This window comes from Marmota flaviventris, chromosome 6 (genome assembly GCF_047511675.1).
Source record: "Marmota flaviventris isolate mMarFla1 chromosome 6, mMarFla1.hap1, whole genome shotgun sequence".
In the NCBI taxonomy this organism is placed as follows: Eukaryota; Metazoa; Chordata; class Mammalia; order Rodentia; family Sciuridae; genus Marmota; species Marmota flaviventris.
The window spans coordinates 149,368,806-149,382,742 of record NC_092503.1 but is presented as its reverse complement, the minus strand read 5'-3'; the positions used below and the strand labels follow the sequence as shown (position 1 = coordinate 149,382,742).

Here is a 13,937-nt window from a genome sequence, read left to right as displayed (position 1 = left end):
TTATGGAAATATCCAGAAAGTGCTGCAAGGATTCCCAGGATGAGACTTCAAATCTACTTGCCGAGATGGAAGGGAGGCTGATTCATAGAGGAGATGGCATGTAAGCTCGACCAAAGAGACGGGCTGTCACTTTTACGAAAAGAATTATTGAAGGGGGAGGGTGGAAGGAAGGAATTGGGACCAGAAAGGTAGCTCATGCCAAAGACAGGGACAGCGTAGAGGCACACCCAGCATTTTGTTCAAATATATGCATCATGCTTGGAATTGCATTTGGGAGAATGGGGTGGTCAGAGCTGGGAAGCCCCTTGGTGCCAGGAACTTCATTCTCTGGGCGCTGGGCACACCCAGGGCGTTGCACAGAGAAGGCTGAGAGCTGAATGTAGTTCCTGAAAATCCATTTGGTCTCAGTGTGCAGAATGGAGAGGCAGAAAAGAGAGGGTGAGGAGGTCAATGTGGAGGGTGCTATGGACTTTGGATCTGAAATGACAAGGACCTGCCTGAATCAGGGGAAGTAGCTGTGGGAATAAAAAAGGTGGAGGCCATGCAAAGAGTCACCATGCAGACAGACTCTGTAGGTCTTGGTAATAAGCCAGATGCAGGAGGTAGAAGAAAGAGGACTAAGAGATGCTGACATTTATGGGCTGAGCTAGCCCCCACGCATGCTAGCTCATGTGATGTTTCTAACAACGGGGCAGATGCTACTGGGGTCCCCATTTTACAGATGAGCAAACCGAGGCCCAGAGCATCTTCAGCTTCTCCAGGGTTGCATCATGGGTAGGAAATTTCAGATTTTAACCCTGGTTTCCCCAGAGCCCTCTGCCATACCACTTTCCACACAGTTCTGCTCATTCCCACCTCCAAACCCTCACCCCGAGTTCCCCAGCCAGAGTGGTCTCTCCTCGCTCCGTTGCCCACTCAATGCATACTGATTGAGTTGATGCTGATGGAATCGCCCTCTGATCCTGACTCACAGAAGCAAAGGGAAAGTAGGCTCAGTGCTGGAAACAAATCCATTCTGATCACTGAATCAATGTGGGTTGTGCTCCGAGAAGGTGGCCTAGAAGTCTACCATTGTACTCATGCTCAGTTAAAAGAATCCTGTCATGGCAGCTGGTATCATGATTAAGGTTTTGATTTTATTTGTTTGCCTCATTATGGTAAAACAAAACAAAACAATTCCTGCCTGAATTATCTTCCATGTGTCCGTAAAAAGGCATTTTTTTTTCACATCAGTAGGCTTCCTGCTCTGTGGATGATTTGATAATCAATAGGATCTTAAATCAATGGCATGGCTCTCTTGGGCTAGGTCCAGGCTGATCTGGGATGACTGCAGATTTCTCTAGCCCTGGCCCATGGACTCCTACTAGCTCTGCTCAGTTCTCAGGATTAGACTCTTGATTGATTCATCTATCTTCCTCCCTCCCTCCCTCCTTCCTTCCCTCCATCCCTCCCTCCCTCCCTCCCTCCCTCCCTCCCTCCCTCCTTCCTTCCCTCCCTCCTTCCTGCCTTCCAATCTTCCTTCCTTTTTCACATTTGAACTACTGCACTGAGAAAGCTTATCTAGAATTCAGGAACTATTACGATAATCATAGTGTTGCTTTTCCTAAACACATGGTGTGTCTGCACATTTCAGAGTGATGAAATGCAGGTGTATTGAGTAATTACAATTCTGCCCTCTGCAAGTAGAGAGCTAATCTCACCAAAACCCAAAGCGCTGGCATTTTTTTTTTAAAGTTAATGAGCCTTTTATGGCTTGCTGGCAACCTATTTCATTGCCCTAATAATTGGAATACTCATTGCAGTAATAGTCAGCTGCTTCCATATATGATGAACAAGAGCAGACTATGCAAAATCGGCTGAAAGAAATCGTAGGGAGGCGTGTGTGAGCACAAGCACAAGTTTATGCATGTGAATGTAGCCGTGAAATTATGTGTGTGCCTATGTGCAGGAGTGTGGGTGTGGGTGTGCACGCACATGTGTACATGCTTGTGTATAAATTTGAGCCCCAAATATTTTAGTAGTGAACAACGCCCCCTAATATTTTGATGAGATGTGCAGAGTCATTCTTGCCATAGAATGATACCTTTGATAATTTTATACTTGGCTAATATTAAGAAGACCTCATTTCTTCCAAGATGGTCTTTCATGGGCAATCAGTTACTGAGTGCTATTAAGATGTAGTGTATATGGCTTCTTATGGATCCCCCTGTCTTTTAGGCCCTGGCATAATTCTTTTCTAGAACCAGTGATTTTTCACACTTTAATTTACATCAGAATTACCTGGGAAGCTTATCTCTAATGTCCAGAGATTCTGAGCAAGCTGGTAGGAGGTGGGGCCAGCTCTCTGGGTGATTCCAATGCATCAGAGGATTGAAACCCACTATTCCAGATCCTAGATCAGTGGTTAAATCATATTAGATCACCGGCATAGCATTTAAAAAGCACTGATGCTGGAGCCCTGCTTAAGACCAAAAATGCCAGAATATCTGGGGTCAAGGTCAACACACTGGGTATTTACTAGATGTTCTTCAGGTAATTGTAGCATATTGAAAATTATCCTCCTGTATTTTTGAGTTTATGCCAATCTGCAACATGGATTTTGCTGAAGTAACAAGAAATAAAGTAGTATAAACGGTCTCATTATATACCACACAACGAATCTTCTCAAATACTCTCAACACACCATGGCTTACTTTCTAGAGTTACTTCTATTAAAAAGATGCATCTCTATCCAGAGCATCCTTCTTCCCCCAATAACTTCTCCAGACACTTTGCTCCATAGGAGTGCCTTCTTTTCTCCATACTGATTTTCAAATCAAACTCACCAAACTATCTTTTTTTCCTCCTTACTCATACTCTGGAAGACCCAAGTTATATCCTTCCAATATTAGGGATACATTTTTTATGCATTAAGTTTCAGAGAGATGTAAGACCAGAAGGAAGATGGAACCCTTAGACCAAGACAGAGATAACTTGCAGACAGAGCTAAGAATAGCCAGCGACCCAAGAGAGTCTCTTATCCCCGAAAAGCTATAAAGCACCTGAGGGTGAATGGGTCATTTAAAGACGCTTCTTACCTTCACTCTTTCCCTCCTATTCTCACTGCGGGTCACGCCCTCTCAGGGCTTCTGTGGATGACTCTTAACAGTTGGGTCCCCATTCCCATGAGGTTTTGGACCTGATACCTATCCTTGTGTTGGGCAAGTCCAACAGGTTTCCCAGGTTCAAATAAACTGGAATAGAAGTTTCTCAACTTTTTGAGGTCACGGATCTCTTTAAGGGTTTGATGAAAGCTACAGACCCTATTGAACATAGATTCATATACTTTTGTAGAGAATTCCAGAGGTTTCTTGGAGCCCTCTACAGCACATCGACAGCCCTGTGGTCCACGGCTCCACACCAAGGACTTCTGCAATCAAGCCTGGTTAGACCAAGGGTGTGGGATGGACTTTGATTGACTCTAAGCACCTGGATTAAAACATTTCATGGAAAAGGGAAGTTGGGAGTGGGGGAAAGCTATCAGTATCACACTGTAAAACACCACTTGACTGAACTTGTGACCTAAATGTGCAAAAGCCTACAACACTTGAAGGGAGTCTAGGTAGTTGAAACAGTTCATTACTTGGACATTTGGATCGATGGGTTTTCCCACTTCCTTCTTGATGGTCATGTGAAAAATGATGATAATTACTATAGCTAAGATCCTGAATGTCCCCAAAGGCTCATTATCAAAGGCTTGGGCTTCAATCTGTGGTTCTAGTGGGAGGTAGTGGATCCTCTAGGAGGAGGGCCTATTGGAAGGAAGTTAGGTCATTGGGGCATACTCTTTGTTGAGAGACTAACTTCCCCATCCCCCAAGAAGAGCCATCCAATGGTGAGCCCTGCTGGCTCACATGATCCTTACCCACCAATCAGACTAGCCCTTGGCTCACATGATCCTTACCCACCAATCAGAAAGAACCCCAGCCAACTCCTTCAACCATTAAACTGTCATAACTGTCAAAACCACCCCGGCTCTATAAATATGCAGAGCTGTTCCTCAATAAACTGGCATTTTCTCTGAAGGCAAGCCTCGATCGTTCTTTCACTCTTGAAACAGATATTGGGTTCCTGGACCTCCTTTGTCTTTTCCTCTCTGTTTCTTTGCTTCCACGAGGTGACTAGGTCTCTTCTGCCATGTGTTTCCACAATAATATGCCACAGATCTAGAACCTCTGAAACTGAGATAAAATATTTTTTCCCTTTAGAGTTGATTTTTTACAGGTATTTTATTATAGCAACAGAAAGCTGATGAACACAATAGGGATATAAGATTTGACATAAATATCATTTAACATTTTACAAAGCATATTCACATAAACATATGTATTTCACTTAATATACAAAAGAAAGGTGAGCATTAAAGAAATTAAATGGCTTACTCAAGGTGATTCAGAGAAGAGGTGGCTGGGCAAGGGCTCAAACCCTGGAATCCTTCTCTTGGACCACTGTTAATCATTTCCATCTAATTCAATTGCTTAGTTCATTTGCATTTCAGTGTGTCCCAAATTGTTTTCTTTTTAATTCTGTCAGCTTTTTGTCCTTGAAATACAGGTGTTCATTCATTCACTTAATAACCATTATCGTCCATTAATTCAATCAGCTTTAATGAATGACAGGGGCAGGGTTGGCAGTGTGTATCATCACAAGTATCAACTTAAGGAATTAAGTTTTCATATGATAATAAAGTGCTACTGGGACTTAGGGAAGGTTGGCTCTACCCTGCAAGAAGGCTCAGAGACACTTATGGAGGTGACATTCCATCTTAGGCAAACAGTGGAAAGGTGCTAACAGGTAAGCCAGGAAGAAAGCAGCATTCTACCTGATGGGGAGAATCTGGGAACAGCACAGAGGTGGGGATCACAGGGGAGTGGGCCATGTCTTTAGGACTCCTTGAAGGCCAAGACAGGTGTGGCCTTTGTGGAGTGATATGCAACAGGCTGGAGAGAAGCTGAGTCCCACCAGCCATGCTGAGGCAGATGCTCTCTCTTCAAGGGGCAATGGCAGCTGTGAGAGGGTGGGGTGGATGCAGGAGAAATGCCCTTGGCTATGATTTTGTTTTTTCTTTTTGGTGGCAGGGCAAAGTGTGAGTTAGGAGGGAAGATTCTTTTTCACTCTTACCTTGCTTTATATTCATCCAACAGACTAGAACTGGAAGTTAATATTTATTTCTAGGTTTAAAAAGTAGGTCTATATATAGTCTTTTACCAAATCCATTTACAGGGTTCAGAAGATCAATGGATCTTCTAAACACGTATTATGTTGTGTTTTTACACATAGATTCCTCTCTCTCTCTCTCTCTCTCTCTCTCTCTCTCTCTCTCTCTCTCTTTCTCTTGTCTCTCAATCTGAGAAGATTCCTAGCATGAACTTCTCAAGAAGATCCATGACCCCCCCAAAAAAAAACCTCACTGCTTAAAGCTTAGTAGAAATGGAGAACAATTTTGAATTTGCCTATGTAGGGGTGATGCTGAGATCTAAAGGGGTGTGTGATGGTCATTGTAACAGGTTGTGTGGCTAGCTCCACTAAAAATTATTTTTCTTCTTTACATATGGTCAAAGGGTCATAGAGTATTAGGGATGAATGGATCTGGAAATGTGACTTCTCTTGTTTAACAAAAGTTGAAACCATCAGATAGTTGTTACTCAAGGTCCCTCAGATGATTTTAAGTCCTTAAAGAAACATACAGGACCTTGTCATCCTCCCTTGTCATCACCAACAAAGCTACATTTACTACTAAATCAATACTGTTAGATCAGAATAATGGGCATTATCCAATCACTATTAGTTGTATTGATGGATTTTTTTTAAAAAAACATCAAATTGTTAGTCTCTATGTCTGATTATAAAAGCATGTTTCTAATGCTTTTAAGTTTCTTTAAAATATTTCTGTAAATTGTATCAACTAATTTTATCCGTAATTATTTCTCTACTAAAAGAGCCCTTTGACCCTCAGTCTCATATGTCTCTACTCATAAATACACTATTGCTGAGTGACTTTAAAAATTATTTTTTCTTTGAAAATAAGCATGCCCATCTGATCTTTTCCCAACGGAAGCCAGGGTTCTGCCATCCACCTACTAATTTATGTACATATAGGTTTTCAGATTCTGAATTTAAAAATTGAAGACATAATTGTTTCAAGGCTACTATCAGTAGAAATTGGAAGGGGCTAATTATGGTTTAGGATATGCAGAGCCTGTTGTCTAAGAATACATTTCACAAGAAACCAACCTCATCATACCCAAGAGGCCCTGGTATCATTGGGTGTTATCATACAATCCACTAACGGGAACTCAGTGAAACATGGATCCCAGTTCCAGTTTTCTGGGTATTTCAGGAATAATGAGAAAGGTTCCTCCACCTCCCTGCACACTGGTCCTCTTTGCAAAAGACATGCTCTGGCCAGAGCTAGCTGGAGGGAGGGGGATTAGCTAACCAGCCCTCAGGAGGACTGAACAGAGTCTGGCCTTGTTAGCACCTTCCTGTAACTTTTTGTTCAGACACAAGAGCAAGGGAATCAAAAACCTCAACTGTGGTCAGATGGTAGCTAATATTAAAGCTATTTCAGAAAAGCCAACTAATGATTTGCCACAGAGAGAGGAAAAAATAGTATCAGAGCTGGCAGCAGAATTGTGTTTTCTTGAAGGCAAAGCATCTCTGACTTTGAGAACCTACTGGTGGTCCATTGTCCCCGGGGTGGTTGATCTCTAGGTGTGGTCAGGTTGGGCAGCGAGTGAGATGAAGGAAGAGCCCAACTGCTTTGTGGAAGCAATGCCAGGACGTGGAGGTGAGCCCAGGGAGTGAAAGGAAAGAGAAGACTGAAGGAAAGGGGGTCCAAAGCCATGTGGCAGGAGGTCGGAGCCTGAATAAATGGAGACATCGGGAGGAAATGGACCAAAAGCTTTTAAAGAACAAGTCTACTCACTCTTCAGCTTTGAGCCATTGTTGTATACTATCTCTGCTTATTGATCATAGTCCTCAAGCTTCCATAAACGTTGACTGCCTGGCCACCTTTTATGAATAATGATTTGGAGAAATGAGACAGACATGGGAATATTCATATTCATTTCCACCTTCCCTCCATTGAAGCAGGTAGCAACCATTACAATGACTGGACTCAGATTCCAGAAAGATCATTATACAGTCAGTGGCTCTTCCTATCTTTGGGCAAGATGAAGATGTTAGAAATGAACAAGGTAGAGAAAGGAGATGGAGGAGGCCGGTGATGGGAGGGCATGGGTGGGGCTCACAATTATTAAGGACCTGGCCTTGCCTTGTGACAGCCTCGCAGGAGGTGGTAGAACCACAGTGGGTATGCAGGAAGAGAAGCAGCAGGTTGGGGGGATGGTAAGAGCATGATGAATCGAAAGTCACAGCATTCATCCACATTTATCAGGCAGTTCCAATTTTAGGTCTTGAGGCCAGAAGAAAGATGGAGACTGGGGACTTATTCTGGGGATCATTTCCACACTGTCCAGTGGTTCTCAAATTTGATTCAAGGACTTCTCCACGCAATGCTCCTCCGTGCCCTTAGGAATGAGCCTCTAACTCATCAGTCTAGTCCTGCTTCCCAGGTGATCCTTAACACCACCCAGGTCTGATCACCATAGCTGGACGCTAATTGATGAGATGAGAGAGGGGGATACAGTCCTGAGAAAATGTGCAGTGGTCCAAGGAAAGACCAAAAGCAAGATCAAGTAGGAAAATGGGTGAAATTATCCACTGGATTTGCAATTAGCTTGTTGAGGACCTTGATAAGGACAGTTTCATTGGGAGAGTATGGGAATAGGAAGTTTATGCGGTTACACAGGTTTACAGGTCTCACAGTCCTTTGAGACATGATTTCCTTTTCTACCTTTGACTTCGTGCCTCGAAATGCTAATATGAGGCATCTGGCCCTGGACCCCTGCATGGTATCATGGGGCTCCTCACATCTACCATTACAGGAGAAGAGGATCAGCCCCTTTTCTCTGGAGAGCTATTTGTTCTTCTAGAAAATAATGAATTGGAATAGGTCACTGGCTTTCAAATGGATTTCTAGAGTTTAAGAATCCTGCCGGAGAGTTTTCTAAAGTGAAACAACTTTACTTTGTTTTAGGTATTAGAGGTTCATCTATATTTTCATTTAAAAACAACAGGGGTCTCTGTTGCTAAAATTCAATGTGAAAAGCCAGTGAATAGAGGCCTAGACCTAGTTTTTACTTTTACCTAGCTTTTACTTGATTTAAGAATTCTTAAATCAAGCTCACCCTAAGGGCTTAGGGAACACATGTTTGTTATTTTTTTTCCCCTTCTAATTCTAGCCTGGTTCTTAAAGTGTTTCCTTCTTTACACTCTTATATATAAATTCTAGAATTGAGGAATAATAAGGATGCTAGTGTTTTTCATATTTTAGAACATATTCATTTGCTATTTCATTTTTTTGTTTTATAATATTTTTATTAAAATAATGCTAACTTCCAAAATTATGCAAAAAATTTAGCAAAACAGAATACAAGGAAAAAATCATCATTTGTATTAAGCCTTTTAAGAATTTGAGATGCCTCTCTCTAATATATATGTGTGTGTACCGTGTGTGTGTGTGTGTGTGTGTGTGTGTGTGTGTGTGGTGCGTGTGTATGCACATCTACACACAGTGAAACTGGTATGTGGTCTTGTATACTCCCTTTTTCACTTGGAGAAATAATTGATGTTTTCTCATGGCACTCAATATTCTTTGTAAATATGAGTTTTATTGACTGCAAAGTTCATATTTGGAAGGTCTCTGCTATTTGGGTTCATGTGTGTTCTCTTCTACCCATTTTGGGGGAGATCAGTGGGCTATTTGCACAAAAGGACAATTTCCATACCCCTTCAGAATCAGTCAGTTTCTCTGTACATCCTCACACATTCCTAATCTACCCTATTCATGAGAATAAGCTCAGTCTTTTTACCAAATTCACAGACAATGTCTCTCTCTCGTTGTGAGGGACTGTTCTGTTGACACTCTTCATCTGTTTCTATCCTCTTCCAGGATCACAGGAGCTGGAGGGCAAATACGCCATTTCCCAGACTCCCTTGCAGCTGGTGTTCTGGCTATGAAGTTGGCTCTGACAAGAAGGCTGAAGATAAAGGTGAGAGATGCTGCCATTGGTACAGGATCCCTAATATAAGTGGGGTTCCTGAGACCCCACAGTGATAAAGGTCAAGTTGACCACAAAAGACAAGAGGGATACGGCCGTTGGCAAAGGCAATAGGGCCAGAGCAGTGACCAGGATGACTTTCCTGAGAGGGATCATACATCATGCATCTGTAGCACTAAACAGATGGGCAACTACTAAGATTGATTTCTTACCTGATGCAACTTGAGATCCAGAACGGTTCTCTCTGAGAATTCATTTCCATACATGTATACACTATACATTTACTTAGCCTTCCCTAACAAGTTCTGTAGCCATTCACAGGATCCTATATCCTGAGGAAACAGGGACAACAGACTGGGGGCAGCTCTGGACACCGTCTTTGAGTTGAATTCCTTGCGTGTGACCTCATTACTTCTCCTCTTGGAGTAAAAAGAGTTCCTTGGTCAGAAGCAATGCTGTGTGGGTATCAAAAACATCTTTGGATCCAGGGTTCTGTGGGGACCCAGGGACAGGTCCCTAGTCAGACTGGGAATTATGGGGTCTGATAAAAAATTTTGACTCGAGTTTATCTTACAATGAACACAATGGGTTCCATGTGCATTCCTTGTATTTTCCAAAATGCATAATTTGGCATGATTTCAATATAATTTCCTGAGTGCATAACTCTCACATTTGTCCTCTGACTCATGGAATGAGGAATACTGTTGTTCCCTGGGGGCCTTCCCTCCAAATTGTGAACCAAAACAATACCGTATCCTGGAAGTGATTGCAGACATCATTACCCTATGCCAACAAAGAGGATCCAGAAACTGTGTTGGAATTGACTCCACTCATATCCCTAGTTACCCTGGCTTTGGCCTGTTCAAGTGTGGGGGAAGTTGGGAAGCATAGCTGGATTTTAGGAAACTTAACTTGATAGCAGCTTCAATTGCAAATGCTGTTACAGCTGTGGTGTGTTTTTATGGAGCAAATCAACATAGTCCCTGGAGTCTGATATGCAGATGACAATCTGGAAAACACTGTTTTTCTTATACCAATAAGCAGACACCACTCAATACAGGTTACTTTCATCCAGCAGCAATACATCTTCACCAGCATCCTGCTGGCTCCCTCAATCCAAACTGTAGGGACCTGATCACTCCACCATCCCATAGACACGACTCTGTTCCACTGTATCGATTAGACCATGCAGATTCAGCAAGAATAGCAAGTGGTTCAGATATCTTGGTTTGTGCTGGAGGGTGGGTGATATGGTTCTCACGAAAATCCAGACCCCAATGTATCTTAGTGAAGATTCTTGGGGCTTAGTCATCTGAGATATTCAAGTCAGCCTCTCCAAAGTCAAAGTCAATTTGTACCACTTTGTATTCTCCACCTTTAAGAAAGAAGCACACCTCAGGGACACAGCCATTGATCAATGTTTACAGCAGCACAATTCACAATAGCTAAATTGTGGAACCAACCAAATGCACTTCAGTGGATGTAAGGATAGGGAAACTTTGGTATGTATACACAATGGAACATTACTCAGCATTAAAAGAAACTAAAATCATGGCATTTGCAGGTAAATGGATGAAGTTGGAGAATATAATGCTAAGTGAAGCAAGCCAATCCCCAAAAGACCAAAGGCTGAATGTTTTCTTTCATACTGGCAATTGGAGGGGGTGGAGCATGGGAGGAGTGGACAAACTTGAGATAGGACAAAGGGGAGGGAGGGGAAAGGAGGGGGTAAGGGGTAGGAATTATGGTAGAATGAGTTAGACATCATTTCCCTAAGTATTGTATAAGACACGAATGGTATGAAAATACTTTGTGTACAATCAGTGTCTTGAAAAATTGTGCTCTATATGTGTAATATGAAATGAATTGCATCCTGCCACCGTGCATAACAAATTAGAATACATAAATAAATAAAAATATGAAAGGGGAGAGGGAAGGGGAAGGGGAAGGAGAGGCACTGGGGTCTGAATTAGAAAAAGATATATTCCATGCTTGTGTAATTATATCAAAATGGATCCTACTGTCAAGTATAACTAAAAATAACCAAAAAAAAAAAAAAAAAAAAAGGAAATTTTTGAACAAATAGAAAGAAAGAAGTACCATGCTCCAGCCTGCTGTCAAGCAGCCCTTAAAACTGCTGGTCATTAAAACTGCTGATCAGTGCAGCCCAAAGCCAGAGGAGGTTTTGTAACATGAGTCAGGTTGAAATTTGGTCTTCCTGACCCAAGAAACCCAAAGATGGTAGTGTATTGCTTTCAAACAAGGAATACATTTTACTGCAGAAAAAGAGGTAATCAGTTGATACACACGAGATTCATCGATCCTACCATGGATCCCATCACCCAGGAAAGCCAACCTAAACAAAGGTAGAACGGCCTTTGGAAGATGCCATTACAGTGGAAGCCGACAGACTGCAGCTTCCTCAATTTAGAGGGCTGTCTTACAAGATGTTGCTTCTACTTTGAACGAGTGACCACATAGGGTACTGTCCTCCCATATCCAGGTTTCACGAGCATAGAACCAGGGGCTGGAGTTGGAGAGTCATCTCACTGTTTCACCTGAGGATGCACACAGTTTTGCTTCCTGTGTTGGCCCGAAGTCACTGGTGCCCTCTCGTGTCCCCTTGGCCCACAGTGGACACTGCCCACAAAAGACAGCTGGTAGTGAGTGCCCCAGGAGGAGCCTGAAGTAACCAGAGTCCTGGATTAATAACGGAGCCTGCTCGGCCGTCCCCGGGATGACCCTGAGTCTCCCCTCTGGTTCCCAGGGACACTTGGCTTTTGTGTCAAACCTAGTATCTTCCCCCATTTCCCAGTGACATTTTAAAATACACTCTCTTGTTTCATTCTCATGGTTTAGTTGTTTTATTTCACGATTACTTCTTTGACAGATCTAGAAGGTTTTCAGTGTAAGGTGTTGTAGAAATACAATCACATTTTCAGATGACTCTTCGGTCTTCTCAGCATCGTTTATTAAATAATCCATCATTTTCTTACTGATTTGACGGGTCACCTTTATCATATTCTAAATTCTTGTATACATGCTGGCCTACTTCTGAGCTCTCTAGTTCTCTCTGTTGGTCTGTCTCTCCGTGTGATGGCACTGCTTTATCTGAATTATTGTGGCTTTACAATGTATGGCAATACCTCAAAGACAAATAATGGCTTTCCAATGCTTGGGTTTTTCACAAGGCCCCTGGGTATTCTTCTGGTTTTGTTTTTCCTCTTGTTCTTTAGGATCATCTTGGCTGTTATCACCCCCCACCACCACCCCAAATTCATCTGGCATCCATTATTTGTGTAGATTAACTCAGTAGGATTTATTTGTTTTTCTTTCTTTCTCTTTTAGTTTTTCCCTTTCTTCCTTTTCTTTTGTTTTTTATTTGAGAAAGGAATCGGGACCTGTGTTAAGGGGGGACAAGGAGACCAGTTTCTTTGGTTCCTAAATTTACTCTTCTCTTTCTCCCAACCACCACTTCCTTTGAAAACCTCTTTTGGTCCCATAAATTTTCATATTTTTTTTCTGTAAATAATCAATGTTTAAAAAACTCTAAAATGCATGAAGACAGAAGACCACACAAGAGAGGAGACAAGTCGTGGCTCGTTAGCCATCAGTTGGTTGTACTTGTTCCTACGCTCACTATTCACAGGTATTGAATGGGGACACTAGTAATAAGTTCTTAGAGTTAATGTGAAGTTAAATGAGGTGGCTTTGATTAAATTAGCACAGAGGCTGTGGGGATTCGGCATCCATGGCCCTAATTCTTTATTTCTTCCTATATATTCAGTTCTTTACTCTGCCTTTGTAGTGCCTCCCACTCCACCCTGGAGTTCAGCCTTGTAACTCAGGATCGCCAGGAGACTGTTGGCACATACAGTACACACAGACTTGGAAGGCACCTGCACCCTGGGACTTGTTCTGGCTCTTGCCTTCTGACACTACCATGAAAACAGGCTTGGGCTAGCCTGCCGGAGGAGGAGAATCACATAAACCAGTTCACCCCAACACCCCAGCAGCCAGCCAGAGATGGGAGTGGACCAAGTATGAACAAAAAGAGCCACCAGCCGAACCCAATCAAAATCACTCCTGTGTGCATCTGCTGTTGAGCTAAAAAAAATGGCCACGTTTTAAGCCATTGAAGTTTAAGGTAGCTGGTTTCTCAGCATTATTGTGTCAGCAAATGACATATCAAACTTGACGCAGAGGAGACACTTAAAAATTATTTATCTGGCAGCACTTTGATGATCCAAATTCATTTTCATTTAAATCAAAGTGACAGTTCCTCATTTAACCCCTCTTCCCTTTATTTTTCTTTTTAAATTTTGTGGTGCTGGGGATCAAACCCAGAACCTCATGCACTTCAGGCAGGTGCTCTACCACGGAGCCACACCCCACCTCTGACTTTGTAGCTCATTCTTAAGTGTCTAACCTAGGTTCACTGCTAAATGAATACACTTATTTGGCAACTTAACACATTTCAAATGATTTCTATACTGATTTTTGTCTCTTTAATCGCAAAAAAAAAAAAAATCAGTCAAAAATATTGAGTCTCCTGGTTGTTAGCATTTTACTTGGGTCTCAGAGGAGATGTAAGAGAAATAAGAGACAGAGCCCTTTCTTTAATAACACAAATGCAAAGGATCAGAACTAATTTCAGTGATATGTTGCTGGCATAGAAGTGTTCGGGGCAACTGGGAAATGCAGTCAGTTGAAGTCTAATAGATATAGTCTGTGATTTTTTAATATGAAATGAAGACTTTCTCATGGAAAAAA

General features: G+C 42.2%; 1 non-coding gene across 1 annotated transcript; it reads right to left on the bottom strand.

The window, feature by feature from the left end:
* Window positions 1-13,486: 13,486 nt before the first annotated feature.
* Trnaf-gaa (transfer RNA phenylalanine (anticodon GAA)) lies at window positions 13,487-13,558 on the bottom strand. Its single transcript has one exon. It is a non-coding gene; the product is annotated as a tRNA-Phe (tRNA).
* Window positions 13,559-13,937: the final 379 nt, after the last annotated feature.